The following is a 16,449-nucleotide window of genomic DNA, read 5'->3' on the forward strand; positions in this document are numbered from 1 at the left end:
GAGCTCATCTGTCATTGTGTGGTCAGCTATCCACATGGCCCTGGAGCCATTTTTAGTGTATTCCCAGAGCTGTGCAACATCATCACTGTCAATTTTAGATCACATTCATCACTCCAAAGAGAAACCCCCATACCCTCTGCCACTCCCCTGATCCCCATCTGCTACCCCAGCCTGAAGCAATAGCTAGTCTACTTTCTATCTCTATAGATTTGCCTCTTCTAGAAAATTCCTATCAATGCAGTCACACATGGTCCATTGTGGCTGGCTTCTTTCACTTAGTATAACATTGTTGCGGTTTACCCATGTTGTCACAGGTATCTGTACTTCCTTACATTTTATGGCTGAGTAACATTCTGTTTGCCTGGATATACTACATCTTATCCATTCCTCAGTTGATGTACATTTGGGTTACTTTTGCATTTTGTCCATTATAAATAATGCTGCCATAAACATGCATGTACAACTTTTGTGTTAACATGCTTTTGTTCTTTTAGATATGTACCTAAGAGCAGAATTGCTAGGTCACATGGTAACTCTGCCAGACTGTTTTTCAAAGTGGCAGCAATATTTTACAGTCCTACCAGCAGTGCTTAGGATTCTGATTTCTCGCCAATAGTTTTGGAGTTCAAGCATTGCTGTTTTAATCTGGTTGTCTTTTATTATCCAGTTTTATTGGTTCTTTGAATATTTTGGATATAAGCCCCTTATTGGTACATGATTTGTAATTATTTTCTTCCATTCTGTAGGTTTTATTTCCATTTCTTAATAAGTATCCTTTGAAGCACAAAGACTTGAGTTTCAATTGTGTTTTTCTATTTTATTGCCATTGCTTATGCATTTGGTGTCATGTCTAAGAATTTACTGTCAAATCTGAGGTTGTGAAGATTTGATCCATGTTTTCTTCTAAGAGTTCTTACATTTAGGTCTTTAATCTATTTTGTGTTCATATTGGTGAGATGTGGTCCAACTTTATTCTTGTGCATAGGCCCTCCAAGTGTTACATCATCATTGGTTAAGGGAAGGGAAAAAAGAAAGAAAAAACTAAGGAGAAGAAAGGAAAGAGTATTTTTTCCCTATTGAATGGTCTTGTCACGCTTGTTGAAAATTAGCCGTCCATAGACATGTAGATTTACTTCTGAGCTCTCGATTCTATTCCATTGATCTACCACATCTGTACCACACTATCTTAACTGCTGTTGCTTTGTAGTAGGTTTCAAAGTTGTGAAGTATGGGTTTTTCTACTGTGTTCTTCTTTTTAAAAGTTATTTTGGCTATTCTTGATATCTAGCAATTCCATGTAAATATTAGAATCAACATGTCAATTTCCGCAGATAATACAGCTGGGATTCTGATAGAGAGTGCTTTACTGTATAGATCAGTCATCTTGACAATAGCATGTCTTCTGACCATGAACATGGGATGTTTTTCCACTTCTTTTTTATAACTTCTTTAATTTTTTTCAACCAGTGTGTTTAGCTTTCAGAATATAAATGTTGCACTTCCTTTTTTATTTTATTCCTAAGTATTTTGTTCTTTTTGGTGACATTATACATGGAATTGTTTTCTCAATTTCATTTTTGGATTGCCTGTTGTGCATGTACAGAAGTAGTAGTGATTTTTGTATATTGATCTTGTTTCTAGCAATGTTGTGGGACTCTTGTATTCTAATAGGTTTTAGTGGATGCTTAGGATTCTCTGTGTACAAAATCATGTCATCTGTGAACAAAGAGGTTTTCACTTTCAGCTAGCTAATTCGCCTCTTAGGACATGTGTTGTTCTCTCCCTCTCACATTTCTTTTTACCACTCTAGTGCTCTGGATCCTGACATTCTCTAGCTTTTAACAGAAGGGGATACTCACAGTTGTCTTTCCTTAATCACAGAATCTCTGTAGCTCACTTGGATTTATTAGAAGCTCCAATTAAGAAACCTGTCTTATTATTTGTTGATGAATCCTCTCTCAGAACTGAAACTGGAGGTTATCAAGCAGAATACGTGATCACTAATTTGAATTCTCTTTAGAATATAGTCGACCTGAGGGGATGTCAGACCAGATGGCAAAATGTACTGCATTTACTACACAGAGTTTGTCAACTCATGTGCACTGAGAGTAGGTTTGCGTGGCAGCATCATGTGACTTTAGGATGCTTTGAAAACAAGGAGGGTTTCCTAACCTCTGCTAGAACCCCCATAAAAATGAACAAATTAAGGAACATGTAGATGCAGCTTCCTTCCTTCTTAGAGGAGCGGCTATCATAAGGGCTGTGGCCCATGCAAAGTCAGAATGAGAAATGGCACCATGGATGTGAAAGGAAATGCTCTAGCAAGCAGTTATGCCAAAGTAGCAGCCTCAGCCAAAGTTCCTAAATGAACCCCAAAGAGTAAATCTAGAGTGATTCAAAGAGAGTATTACACATTATCAATGTGAAGACCCTGGTTCTGAAAAAAGAATAATATTAAAAATTATAACCTTCACTTGGATAATCTCTAGTGCTCCCAAAATGGCTGCTTTCTGGTATCAGATTATTTCAGATGGATATTATCTAAATTTCTCCATGTAGTTGCCCATCATAATACAGACAACTTGTCACTATCTTAAATTAGTATTGGAGAAGGAACTTTTAAAAGGGAGCTTTTTAACAGGTTATTTTCAGGTTATGGATCACCTGTCAGCATAATTCTGGAAATCCTTTAAAGGTGGGGCATGGCCAGGAGCCAAAGCCTCCGGGGCCACCCTGCACACCTTCAGGTGGGTCTTACCCAGCTTCCATTCTTAAAGAGTTGGAATATTTATGCATCAATGTATATCTGTTTTCAGGATGAGCTGAAGCATTTCCTTGCTAAACATGCACAGTCCTTACAACCACTAGCAGCTGCTTGGTTTTTTCCCCCAACCTGAGGCTCCTAACTTTCATATCAAGTGATCAAGGCACATATTTTACAGGAATCATTAGAACTCCATAAGGCATTACCCCATGTTTAAAAATGACACTGTTTTTACCATACATAATATCCCAGAAAGCTTGAAAGAACCAACATTATTCTTAAATTAAAATGAGCAAATTTTTCAGAAACCCTTGAACTCCTAGCTAAAGGTTTTACTCACAGAATTCCTTATGGCCATAAGATTCACTCACTTGGGACACATCAATTCTTCCCCTGAGAGCTGGTACAGTAAGGCCCACTTACTTAGGGGTTTTGCCTCCAATGATAAATCTACACTGCTATTCTCAGGCATGGAAAAGTACTGCAAAGGACTTGGGTCTAGATCCTTCCCACAGCATCTTCCTAAAGACCCTCTTTGTTACATTAAACCACAAGATTTTGTCTATTAAGAGTCACCCGGGAAAGGTTGAACCTCCTTGCAAAGGACCTTTCAAGGAACCACTAACAAAACTATCACTAACTCTGGAATAAGTTATTGACAGCAGCTCTCCCTGGGATACAGATCTGTGTCTGTGTGTTGGCACAGGAAGTGATGGGCTGCTGCATTGCTCTGGATTTCTCATTGGCTTGACATGGTGGCATCTGCGCTTCTTTCTGAACTTGGATCAATGAACAGGCTAGACGTCACATTAAAGAGAACAATTTGCTCCATTCTTCTGCACGGCTACCATTTCTTATCAGATATTATGAAGATGATATAACAAGATCACGTGCTACGGTGTACATGAACAATGGAACATTCCCCCCACGTGGTGAAGATAGCATCTCTAGTGGTCCCTGAATTGGCCAGCCTCTCTCCAGCAAGAGAATGAGCAGAAGGGGGATCCATAAGCACACAAGCGGAAGATGGCCACACCACTGAGCCACAGGTCTGGCTTACACTTCTTCAGCAACCATCCTGGAAGCCAGAAGGTGACCTGTGCAGCAGTCATCTCAGACATGGCCTGAACTTGGTCAATCACTGCAGCTCCTCTGTCTTTTGCCCCCACTACCAACTCAGGACCAACCATGGAAAGTCACATATCTCCCTGAAGCAGCCACATGAGATGTCCTGCTCCCAGCTAGGTCAGCCCAGTTTTCCACGCCAACAGCTCTCAACCTGGGGCACACCTGAGCTTCCTTTTATTATTATTTTTTTCCATTGAAAAGGTGTCTCACTCCCTGCATGCATTTGGATGTCTGCTGCAGGTGGAGGTGGCTGATGACTTGGTTATAGGAACCTCTGAATCATCTCTGACTGCTCTTATTTGAAAGGCCTTTATTTCCACATGGGCAAAGCCCTTCCTCTTCTAGAGAAGAAAACCAAGTCCCAGAGAAGGTCATTGAGGTGACCTCCAAATGTCTTGGAGTATTTGGCACAGATTCCTGTCCCCCTCTTCTTCCTTAGTAATTGTAGCTGAGCTCACTCCTGCTGTGTTAGACAAAGACTTTGGTTTCCAGTCTCCTCAACAGGGAGTCTATAAGCGGGAGTGATACACTGCAGTTGTTTATTGAGGAATGTCTGTAATCTTCATGTTTGTTACATGTTTTTTGGGGACCGCAAATCAAGATGGCGCCTGGCAGTTTGCCAGGAGGAGTGGTTTGTAAGACAACGCCACCGAGCTATTAAGTTGGTGGGGATTCCTTATTGGCTGACTGTTGTATCTAGATAATGCTAATTGAGTCGAGCTGTGTGTAATCAGTTAGGTATATATACCTCTGCTGTTCTGCAATAAAGCGGCTCTTGCTACCTTGGGTGCCCACTACCTTGAGTTCCCGCTGAGTTTCCCCACAATAAAGCAGTTCCCGCTTCAACCTTCAAGTTGCTTGTCACCTCCCAGTTATTTGGCCCAGACAGACTTTGGTACATGTTTAATTGAATAATAAATGAAGAAGGATTTTTGACTGATTTGTTTTAAGGTGGGTGCTATGTAATAAAGTATTTGGCCGATCCTTGTTGCTGGTTCCTTGGAATTTCCTGAGCAACAAGAGAGCCCTTGGACCATGCATGATATGCAGAGTAATTCTGGCAACCAAATGATTAGAGGGTTGGGGCTTTGAGCCATGTGGTATCAGTCCATCCTCTAGGGAAAGGAAGGGGGCTGGTGACTGGGTTCAACTGTGGGGTCAAGGATAGAATCCACTATATCTGTGTAATGAAAGTCCAATTAAAACCCTGGACACTGATGCTCAGGTGAGCCTCCCTGGTTGGCAGTACTCTGTGTATTGTCACACATAAGTGTGCAGGTAGCCTAATGTGTTCCTGGGAAATGACAGGAGCTTTGCATTTGGAAGTTCCTAGACCTTGCCCAATCTACATCTCTTTCTTAGGCTGGTTCTACTGGGTCTCTTTTAGCTATCATTAAATTTATGATGACAATGTAATATTGTAGGGTGGTGCATATCCATGATCCAGTGACTCCAGAGGCTGAGGAAGGAGGTTCTCAAGTTCAAAGCCAGACTCAGCATCTTAGAAAGGCCCTAAGCAGCTTAGAGAGATTCGGTCTCTGATAAAAAATAAAAAAGGGTTGGGTTGGGGATGTGACTCAGTGGTTAAGCACACCTGGGTTCAATCCCTGGTACCAAAAACAAGCAACAAAAACATAGCCCTTTGTCCTGAGTTCTGAGAGTCATTCTAGTGAGTTATCTAACATACAGGGGTAGTGGGGACCCCTGAATTTGTAGCCAGCTGTCAGAAGTGAAGGTGATCTGGGGACTCCTCAATCTGTGAGGGCAGCCTTGTAAACCACCATGTTTTTAACCCATGAAGTTTATCCCAATTCTGAGCAGTTGGCATCAGAAACTATTACAGTGCAAAATCTAAAAGCACTCAATTTCTATTACACACACACACACAAACACACCACACTATCCTAAAGATGAAACTATGCTAGTCTATTTCTGAATTTGAAAAACAGGAGGCACCATTACATTTTTCTAAGGAAATATTTAATTGGCAGTTTTCTAGAAGGAAAGCTTTTCAACTAGTACAAAAATATGAAATCAGCCAGGTGCACTGAGAAAACGTGGGAAAGTCAAATTCTTTTTCAAAGTAACTCCCAACTGGTGAGAACCTACTGGAAGCTCCCTTCTCAGAGGAAGCATGAGCCATGACCTTCAGCAACTGATAAGAGTGGTGAGATGATGAACAGAAAATTACTTAAATGGTTATCACAAGACCAGAGACCCTCTGGAAGGTGTGGTCGTTCATTGTGGCTCTCCACACATTAGAGATTTAGTAATTTACCAAAACATTGAATCATCTCTGTAATTCAATTTTAGAACACCCCTCCCCCTGTCCCCATAACATTGTGGCCACTCTCATTTGCCATTCTCAGGACACCACTAAATCTCATTTGTCTCTGAAAAATGTCCTTTTCTGGATATTTCCTAGGGATAAAACCATATAATATGGACTCTGATATCTGCCGTCTTTCATTTAGAATAATGTTTTTAAAACAAATACCAAATGTCTTCTTTGATATAAGGAGAGCAACAAAGAACAGAGCAGGGAGGAAGAGCAAGAAGAAAAGATTAACATTAAACAGAGACATGAGATGGGAGGGAAAGGGAGAGAGAAGGGAAATTGCATGGAAATGAAGGGAGACCCTCATTGCTATACAAAATTACATATAAGAGGTTGTGAGGGGAAAGGGAAAACAAACAAGGAGAGAAATGAATTACAGTAGATGGGGTAGAGAGAGAAGATGGGAGGGGAGGGGAGGGGGGATAGTAGAGGATAGGAAAGGTAGCAGAATACAACAGACACTAGTATGGCAATATGTAAAAATGTGGATGTGTCACCGATGTGATTCTGCAATCTTGTATACGGGGTAAAAATGGGAGTTCATAACCCACTTGAATCAAATGTATGAAATATGATATGTCAAGAGCTTTGTAATGTTTTGAACAACCAATAATAAAAAAATTTTGAAAAATCAAAAAAAATAGAATAATGTTTTTGAGGTTTTTATTTTTTATGACAACCATATTTTAGAGGTTTTAATCTTAAAAGATTTCATTCCAAAAATTCCAAATCTAGTAGCATGCAGTTGCAATGGGAATTGCTTCTTGCTCATATACAGACTACTTGTGGCCTCACAGAGAAGGTAATGTGCTACAGAGAAACAAGGACACAGGGTGTCCTATAGCAAGGGCCTTCAGTCTCATCCCCAAACTACAACTGAACCCCCGGGAGGAGGCCAACCCAGGAAGGTCTGCAGGGCAATGCTCTCTAAAGATCCATCTCCTTAGCCTAATCATGGCTGGGCTAGGTCACTGATGGCTGTCCACCTGCTCAGCCTTGTCACTCTGGCCCCTGTGACACCCCTCCCCGTGATCCACAGGATGTGGTGACCAAGGACAGGCATAGTTAAACATTGGCCTCCGCAGGTAGAAGGCACCGGGCAGGCCATTTTCAGCTTCCTTTCAGCTCATGTGGTGGATTTCAAATCTGAAAGGAATTTTCCTCACATTCCTTCAGCTCCCGGGGTTTTTCTCTGGGGTGAAGAATTGATGTGTGCTGAGTTCTGAGTTATACTAGTGGGTTTTCTCAGTTTTACCAAATTTAAAGAGTTGCTCTAGAGCTAGGCACAACGGCATGCACCTGTAGTCCCACACACTGAGGCAGGAGGATTGCTGGGATTCAAGACCAGCATGGGCAAAACAGCAGGATCCCATCTCAAAAAAAAAAAAAATCTTAATAATACTAACTTCTAGCATGGTAGACTAGGAGCTTGATAGACCCACTTGCCTAAAAGGTGACTGTTCTACAAATTATCCAGTATAACAAAGAGCAGAAGAGCCAGCAGAGGCTCCCCACATGGTCCACATTCCAGGGTTGTAACCAGCAGGGGGAGCTCTCCGGCTTCTGAAGGGATGGCTCCACCCCCGACACACACACACCCCAAGGTTCTCTCCAGTATGAATTCTCTGATGTGTAATAAGGGGTGAGCCCTGATGAAGGCTTGCCACATCCACACCTCCATCTTTCAAAGGGTTTGTGGTTTTGGGATTTTTATTTTATTTGTTTTGATACTGGGGATGGAACCTAGGGCCTCACACATGCTGGGCAAGTGTTCTTCCACTGAGCTACCTTCTGAGCCCTTTTGATTTTTTATTTTGAGACCGGGTCTCACTAAGTTGTCTAGGCTGGCCTTGAACTTGGAATCCTCCTGCCTCAGCCTCCCAGGTCATTGGGATAACTGCCATGTGCCACATGCTGAGCTTTCTGTGTGTTCTCTGGTGCTCACAAAGGGAGCGCACCACGGGAGGTTCCTCCACAATTCCTACACTGGCAGCATCCCTCTCCACCAGGAGTTGTCTGATTTTTTTTTTAATGAACAGGATGTGACCAAAGCCTGTATCACACATTACCCTGGCAAGACTCCCCCACTATAAATGTCTGCTGTTGAGTAATGTGTGTCTTCTAGCTGACGCGTCCCTCCTCCACTGCAGTCACATGGCTTCTCCTTAGCACCAGCTCCTGGTGTTTGATAAGAGAGAGGTGTGACTCGAGGCCTGCTCCACAGTGTGTACTGCTGATAGCAGACAAGATGTCCTCCAGAAGACGGACCTTACACTCCCAGGGTCTCTGCACTCTGCCTGTCCAGCTCAAAGCTGTCCTGCATTCACGGAACTCATGGTGGGGGTTTTCCAGCATGACTCTTCCAGTGTTTAATGAGGGATGCAGGGTGGGCAAAGGCCTTCCCACATGTATTGCACTTGTAGGGCTTCTCCCCAATATGAAACCTGTAATGCTGAGTAAGGTATGCACTCTGGCTGAAGGCCCTCCCACACGCGTTGCATCTGTAGGGCTTCTCCTCTGTGTGGAACCTGTTATGTGCGATGAGGGAGGAGCTCTCGCTGAAGGTTTTCCCACATTCCCTGCACTCATAGGGCTTTTCTCCAGTATGAGTTCTCTGGTGTTTGATCAGGGATGCGCTCTGTCTAAAGGCCCTCCCACACTTGTTACATTTGTAGGGCTTCTCCTGGGTGTGGAACTTGTAATGCAGGACAAGGGAGGGGCTCTGACTGAAGGCGTGCCCACACTCCCGGCACTCGTAGGGTTTTTGTCCAATGTGAGTTCTGTGGTGTTTAATCAGGGATGAGATATGACCAAAGGCTCGTCCACACTCACTGCACTCATAGGGCTTTTCTCCGGTGTGGCATCTCTGATGACGCCTTAGTTCTGACTGGAAGTGGAAGGACTTCCCACATTCATTACACCTGCAAGATTTTCTCTCTGGGTGGCTTCCCTGAAAGTTACTTCTCTTTGAAAACTGTCTCAGTTCTGTGTCACATTTATAGGATCTTTCTCTCATGGCAACACTGTGTTGGTTAAGGTTGGACTAAAGGACTGGTCTCAAGCCTACACTTCTTCCAAGTCCACTCCATTCTTGTTCTGTCCTAAGGATGGGAGTAGATTTGTGAGTCACTGGCGTCTCCTTCAGATGTCTCTGTTTGACCTGATGCATCTCTAACCTGTGGTCACTGCAAGCACAAGTGATTTTCAGTTTGGAGGATGAGAGCTCATCTTGAATGTGCTTTTCCACTGCTGCTATCTGGAATAATTCTTTGGAAATTCCCTGACTTGACATTGATTCCTTGGCTTTAGGCCTTCTTTTCCAGTCTGTAAGAGGAAAAAACATTTTACTATTACCTGTTCCATGTGCCAAGAGGACATAAACAACAATGAGTGCAAGATGATGGGCCTTTAACGATATCTAAAGGGGCCTGCAGATTCTTTCCTCCCTTGACACCTCGGTGCACACTGTGCTGTTCCACCAGAGAACATTCCCTGGGTAGGTACAGGTACCGTGGGAGGAGGACTCTGCCCACACTGCAGGCTTGGAAGGTGAAGGAAGGACACCATGACCCAGGAAATGTGGCAGTCTCCAGCAGGCGGAATAACCCCCAGTTTACAGCCAGCAAGAGACCAAGAACCTCAGGTTGACAACTGCCAGGAAGTGGCTCTGCCCACACCCAACAAAAATAAATCAAGTGGCCTTACAATGAATCAGTAAGTTTTGTGAGTTTGATTAGAATGAATCCTTCCCCTCAAAGCCTACTCATTATGCAGTTCTGGAGCCTACAAACCTGTGCATGGGGCCCTTGATCCCAGGTCCCCACTACAAGATAGACCATCCCATAGGTCTTGGCCAGAATTATGCTATCACCTCAGTAATTACAGTACCTCTCATTTGACTCATACTATATGGTAATACATATAATATGAACTAAAATGCAGAACTGGTGAAAGTAGTATAAGTTCTTATTACTTTTACCCTGAAGTACTTAAAAATTAAATCTCTCTCTCTCTCTCTCTCTCTCTCTCTCTATATATATATATATATATATATATATATATATATATATCCAATAATGAGTTAAAATAGTAATTTTAACTTAACTCTTGGTCTTGTTACCCATGGTGGTTTGGTAATGAACTGTTTGGTAAAACCGTGACATCAATAATTTGATATAAGTATGAGCCTGTGATGTTACAAGCAGAGGCTGGAAACAAAATTAGTAGTAAGAGCTGCTGTTACTGGTTATGTTTGACAAAGTATTATAGGGAAAAATAAGAGCTCAAGAGCATCCTGGTGTGTAAAACAAACCGGAGAGCACCTGGAAGTATCCAGAAATATGAGGACTTATAGGGTGGGAGACTTAACCAATTTTCCTTCCCAGTTGGCCAAAGACAATACACACAGTGGCTTTTGCATGCAAAAGGATAATAAAAAGCCTAATCTGAAGGGCCATCTCATGGTGTGGCTGTCAAACATTTCCTTTCAGCCTCTGAGTCATTGCAGATGGCTCCCAGGAAATCCTCAGTGGGAACAAATTGCTCAGAGTGAAAAAGAAAAAAAGCATGTCTTCCTGGGGGAAACCCAAGAAGCTCCTCAATTAAGTCCAAAAGACAGGCATATTTAAAAAGAACTGTGAGTGAAGCTACTGCCACAGGAAGCCCACTGGAAACAAAGACCTAAAAACCCGCTGAAGGTGCTGAGAGATGCACTAGGTATTCATAACCCGAAACCATCCCTGGGCCCTCACCCTGCTCAAGCAGGATGAAAAACTGCTTAGTCCCAAGAGAGCTTGTTGTCCACTGTCATCTTCACATGTGAGATGTGACTATGGAGAATACTACCAAAGAGACTTTCTGAGGGCACGGCCAGCAGCCCAGGAGAATCACCAGCTAGAAGCGCCACCCAGAGGAGAAGCAGGTCACAACCCAGATACTTTCCCTTCAGGATCAGAGGCCTGCCAGCACCTGCCCAGTGGAATTTCATCTCTGTGGTCCTAGGCTGCTGGGATTCTCCCATGCTTCCCCTTTCTGACCAAGTGTTCATTGTGGTCTTCATGTCGCCCTTGTTAATGTGTTGGAAATACTCATTCAGATAGCTTATCCTTTTATTAAGAGGGCTCCTGAGCCAGGGGAGAAACATCTGGACTCAATGCAGACACTATCACACCATTGAGGACTTTAATCATGATTCTCAGATTAGATGGGACTTTGGAGTACTCTCCCCCAGGGAGGCATTTTGTGTGCAGAAGAGACAGAAGTGAACAACTATGAGTAACAAAACAGACAGGAGTATCAGCCTTCTCCCACTACTGTGGCCAGGCCTCTGCTGTAATACCTGTCAGTCATCACAGTACCCATTAGAGAAATGAGCCAGAGGAAGCCTGAAGGATCCAAGTGAGTGAGGGATGGTGCAGAACAGTGGAGAGGAGAGGGCCCTGACAAGGCCATCCTCCACCTGCCCGGATCAGCTCCCGAAGAGCAGGAAACTGGGGTCAGTTCCCTTTAGTGAACAAAGAGGTTCTAGAAAGAAGGAGGCAAAGCAACCTGTAGTTCAAGAATTTGAGGAAAATTTAAGAAAACCCCAACTCACCTGAGGCCTACCTTTCAGAAATAAACTGGCTGCTCCCTTTTCTGCCAGGAGTCTCTCAGGGGGAAGAGCAGGATCCTGGGAAGTGAAAGCTGGGAAAATAAAAGCAGCCACAGGGAAGTCTGAGCATTCTGGAATGTTCATCTCCCAGACTCCCCAGGCAGGAGATCCCCTACACAGCACCTCAGGGGTTTGGGGGCCACAGGTGGAAACACAAAGTGAACTGAGAGGCAGCCATTAGCCTGTGCACCTCAGAAGTGCTCCTGAACACAGCTGTGTGAGGCTCCACCACACCTGTCCAGGGCCCACAACAGGCTGCAGGAAGTTGGAGTGTGACTCCAGGCTGGCCACCCCACTGCATTCCCTCAGTGGCTTCTCATGCAGTCCTCTACTAGGCATTTTGGAAATATAACCAGGGGGAGGGCTTCAAGGAATCTTGAATCCAGCCAGTTAGTATAAGCAGATTGACAACTGCAGAACAAGGCCCAGGGCAAGACCACAGAAAGTATGAGGCCTCAGGGGAAGACATGATCCTGTCCCCTCATCCTTGGGACCCCAGCTCTCAGAGGCCAGCTTCCCAAGGAGCCACCTCAGTGTCACCAGGCACCATTAGGACTCTGCAGCAAACCTTCAGAGTCCCTCTATTATAGAGCTTTCTGACTTTATAAAGGCCTTAAAACAAATACTAACTGAAATCACGCCAGAGAAGTGGTTAAGGCTAAATCAACATGGGGGCGGCAGCAGCACAGGTCAGCACTCTGAAAGCTTCACAGTGTGTGTGGCTCCCGCGCTCCCATAACTCTGGTGAGACTTGTTAAGGTTGGTTCAGCAGGGCCTGAGGACTTGAATTTCTAGAGGGCTTCCAGGGGATGCTTGTGCTGCTAGTCTGTGGGCCTCACTGAGAAGCACGGGCATGAAGAAAATGGGTGGGAGGTTCAGGGATTTGCCCAGATTTTCCATTGGCCATTTCTGTGACCTTGAGCAAGTGTGATGAAGAAAGAACAAATTTAAATGTGCCCTGGTAAAGCATAGGGTGTTCTAAACTTAGAAAAGATGAATCAAAACCTCTAGGGGGTTTTAATCCTGGGGGTGTGTCTCACAGGAGGCACCCACTGCATGCCCTGCTGATCTCATACACAGCTGAACCAACCTAATTAGTGAAGTGCTTGAGTAGGTGGGTGACAAGGCTCCCAATGGCCCTATCTGTCCTCTGATCCCTGCCCAAGGGTCACTCCCTCACTTTCCCGGCCACATCGGGAAGAGAGCAGGTCCTCTCCTGCCCTATCCATCTGCTCTTGCCTTTGGGACAGTCTTCCACAGCCTCTGGATGCCAGGACTTCAGCCTCCTGAGTCTGACAGGTTAGGTAGGAATCACCACAGGCAGGCTGTGACCCTTCGGCGGGATTCCCCAGCCTCTTCCTAGGTTCCGCCTTTTGCTAGGCCCAGTACTAACTCCCCAGGCGAACTTCTGGCCCCCTGCACTCCAGAGCCAAACCTGATGCTGCGGAGTCCATAGCTGGGTCTGAGGCGCAGCCCCAAGGTCCTCCGGAAGGCTCAGGGATCAGGGACCGCCGGGAGCCAGGAGGCATCCCCACTGCACGTGGCGAGGCCCAGCAGAAGGATTCGGGGCGCAAAGTGCCGCTGCCCAGTCCGTGCTCTTCTTCTGCCCTGGCGCAAACTCAGACTCCTTCCAAACCCGGTCTCCTCCCCCTGTTCCGCTCTGCGGTCCCAGCCTCAGGACTGGGCTCCGGAACTCAGTTCCCACGCGGATCCACACTCGCAGTGGACTCACACCAGTAGGAGGCACGGCCGCGGCCACACCTGCGACCCCTGCCCTGCGCTCCTCCGCTGACCTGAGACAGCGGAGGTTCGGCCCTGCCAACTGTCCCCAGCTTGCCCAAGCACTCGCCGGGGCCCTAGGCGGGGTGCCTAGCGCACACGGAGGAGCGCAACCTTCAAAGAACAAAGCCCGGCTCCGGTGCCTGCCCGCCCCAGGCCCATCTGAGCCTGCGCAGAGCAAGCCGAGAGGGGGCCGGTAGGCCTGGTGAGCGGCGCCTGCGCGCGGGCCTCAGCAGGGCATGCATCAGCCCGCTCGCACCTGCTGAGGGAGTCTGAGGATGCAGGCAGTGGCGCCAGCTCCGGAGGGGCCATGGCTCGGCTCTGCCCCACCAGCTGGGACCTAGGGGCCTCTCCTTTCTCTCAAGTTCTTTTGGAAGCGGAGCCCCATAGCCCACTTTGAGACTGTCTTATCAGAAGCTGCTGGAAATTTGTTGAAAAGGAACAAACGCGAGCTCTACCCTGAGTCTGCGGATCAGATCAGGATTTCCAGGACGCTGTCCTGTTTCTTCTAAGTGTCCAGGCCTGGTGGAGATCCTGGTTGGTGCAATATCAGATAACACTATTCTGTAGGCTGTCCCGTGCCTCTCTGCCTTTCTTCCAGTCCCAGTTTTGAGTTCAACAGAGGGTGATGGAGAAGAATGGAGGACTTTGGGTGCCCAGGTGCTCTAGAAGTATCATTTTGAACCGTAAAAGAAATGGGTCTAGGATGCGCTGAATGCGTGAAATTCCAAAATTCTTTTTGAAACCTAACCCTCAAGGTGATGGTACCGAACTGTTGTTGCTTTGCTTTTGTTTTTAGACCAAAAGGTCACGGAGACAGATCTTCACAAAGGGATTAGTGCCCACAAGAGGCTTGAGAGAGCTTATTAGTTCCTTTTGTCCCTTCCTGCTGTGGGTAGGTGTAGAAGGGGCCCCTCACAATACCTTTAAGCTAGTGGCATTTTGTTCTTGGATTTTCCAGCCTTTGGAACTGGGAGCAAAAAATGCTGTGTTGTTTATCAATTACCTGGTCTAAGGTGTTTTCTTAGCAGCTGCAACAGCCTAAAACAAACTGAGCATGAAAAGTGTGTTTTCTGAAGGAAGCCCTCAGCCAAAGAGGGGAGGCTTGTGAGGACAGGGCAGTTGCTTTATCAGTTCTATTTAGGGGTTCAAGATAAATAATTCACAAAACCAGGGAAGAAAGGCCATTCCCCCTCCTTGTTGTTTCAGTGTGCTTCATTCTTCTGCCAGCACTTCCAGTGGCACAGATGGCCAGGATTTGCCCAGTAAGCAAATCATCTTCCTCCCAAGCAGGGGGCACTGCCTGGGAACCATGGGTGGCACAGGAGTTTCTGCTCCCATCTCCTGGGCCCTGGAGCCAAAAAGGCAAAGGGATAGACAAATGAGATTTTCATCTCCACATAATTAGGAAGAGCTGGAACTGCTTCAGATGAACTTAAGGGGATCTGCCTGTCCCTGATATCTCTTCTAATGGCCTGCTGCAGTGTCCGAAAGTGCCCCCCCTCCATTTTAAGACCAGATCTTGCTAAATTATCCAGGCTGGCCTCGAATTTGAAATCCTGGTGCTTATCCTTCCTTCAAAGTAGCTGGGATTGCAGATGTGAGCCACTACACCCCACTGAAACTTTCCACTCTTAAATTCAGTCCCTTGAGACAAATCTTGACCCAGAGGCCTTTGCTACAATGTACATTTCTTGCCCAGTGCTAATCAGTGCTAACAGGAATGTTCTCTCCCTGGCTCAGTGCTCTAGATGGGCCATTTGATCTCAAAACACTTTTAGGGGAATTCCAGTTCCCTCCAGCCTATAGGTTCCCCATCACCTCAACATTCTCTTTGTGTTCTTTTATAGTCAAGTGCTTCTCCCACTCAATCCCTTATGACCACTGGTCTGTTCTCTGTCCTACAGTTTTGCCTTTTCCAGAACATGTTATAAATGGAATCACCAGGTATGTAAAACCTTGTAAGACTAGCTTCTGTCACTTGGTATAAAGCCCTGAGTCATTCTTGTAGTCATGTGAATAACAGTTCCTTTTTAGTTGTCTTTTAAGGCAGGTTGTTAGAAGATGCTATACAATATATCCACTTACATCCCATTTAGTAACATACATAAGCACATATAGTTGTAGGGAAATGGAGTCATAAACTTCCACTTTGACAGTTACTTGGGACAATAAAACCTAGGATGTAGGCCCTGCCAGTGGATGAGGAACTCTAGGAGGAAACTCATTTAGGACCTCCAAAGTTTCCTGTCAATATAAGGCTAAATGTATACTAAAAACCACCATCAAAATAGCAAGAAAATATATCTTAGATGTCATGACTTTAATCAAGTTCTACTCCTAGGAAAGCCGGGACAGTACAACTATGTCTGCTTCAGCCTGACCCCAGGATACTATAATCAGCCCTTGAACCTTATCCACCAGCTGTTCATCTTGCTGTTAATTCTTTGAATTTTCATCCTCTAGTCTATACCTTGCATGTGCTATTCTCTGCATAGATTGCACTTTCTTAACAAATATTCATTATTCAAGTGCACTAGATAACACCTTTCTGAGCCATAGTTAGTTGCTTCCTCGCTTGTGCTTCCCCTATTGAACATACTTCATTGTATTGTAATTTCAAATATTAATTTTATCACTGGGTCATGAGCTCATTTTGGGCAGCAACTTTTTTTACAATAAGCAATTTAGGGTTTTTTGTTGTTGGTGGTGGTGGTTTTTTTTTTTTTTTTTTTTTAGTGAAAAAGTAGACTTGTTCCTGAAGTAAGAGTTTCACCTTCTTTGTGTAAT

At 45.1% G+C, this 16,449-nt stretch overlaps 1 protein-coding gene and 1 long non-coding RNA gene across 2 annotated transcripts in view; one reads left to right on the top strand and one right to left on the bottom strand.

The window, feature by feature from the left end:
• The window catches only part of ZNF2 (zinc finger protein 2), a 35,438-nt gene that overhangs the window by 3,881 nt on the left and 15,108 nt on the right, over window positions 1-16,449 (top strand). The gene's annotated exons all lie outside the window — the stretch shown is intronic.
• Window positions 9,068-15,648, bottom strand: LOC308632291. Its single transcript, XR_014018493.1, has 3 exons — window positions 13,316-15,648; window positions 11,824-11,912; window positions 9,068-9,554 (listed from the first exon to the last, which is right to left on the bottom strand). It is a non-coding gene; the product is annotated as an uncharacterized lncRNA (long non-coding RNA).

This window comes from Spermophilus citellus, assembly GCF_964194105.1.
Source record: "Spermophilus citellus genome assembly, chromosome: 13".
NCBI lineage: Eukaryota > Metazoa > Chordata > Mammalia > Rodentia > Sciuridae > Spermophilus > Spermophilus citellus.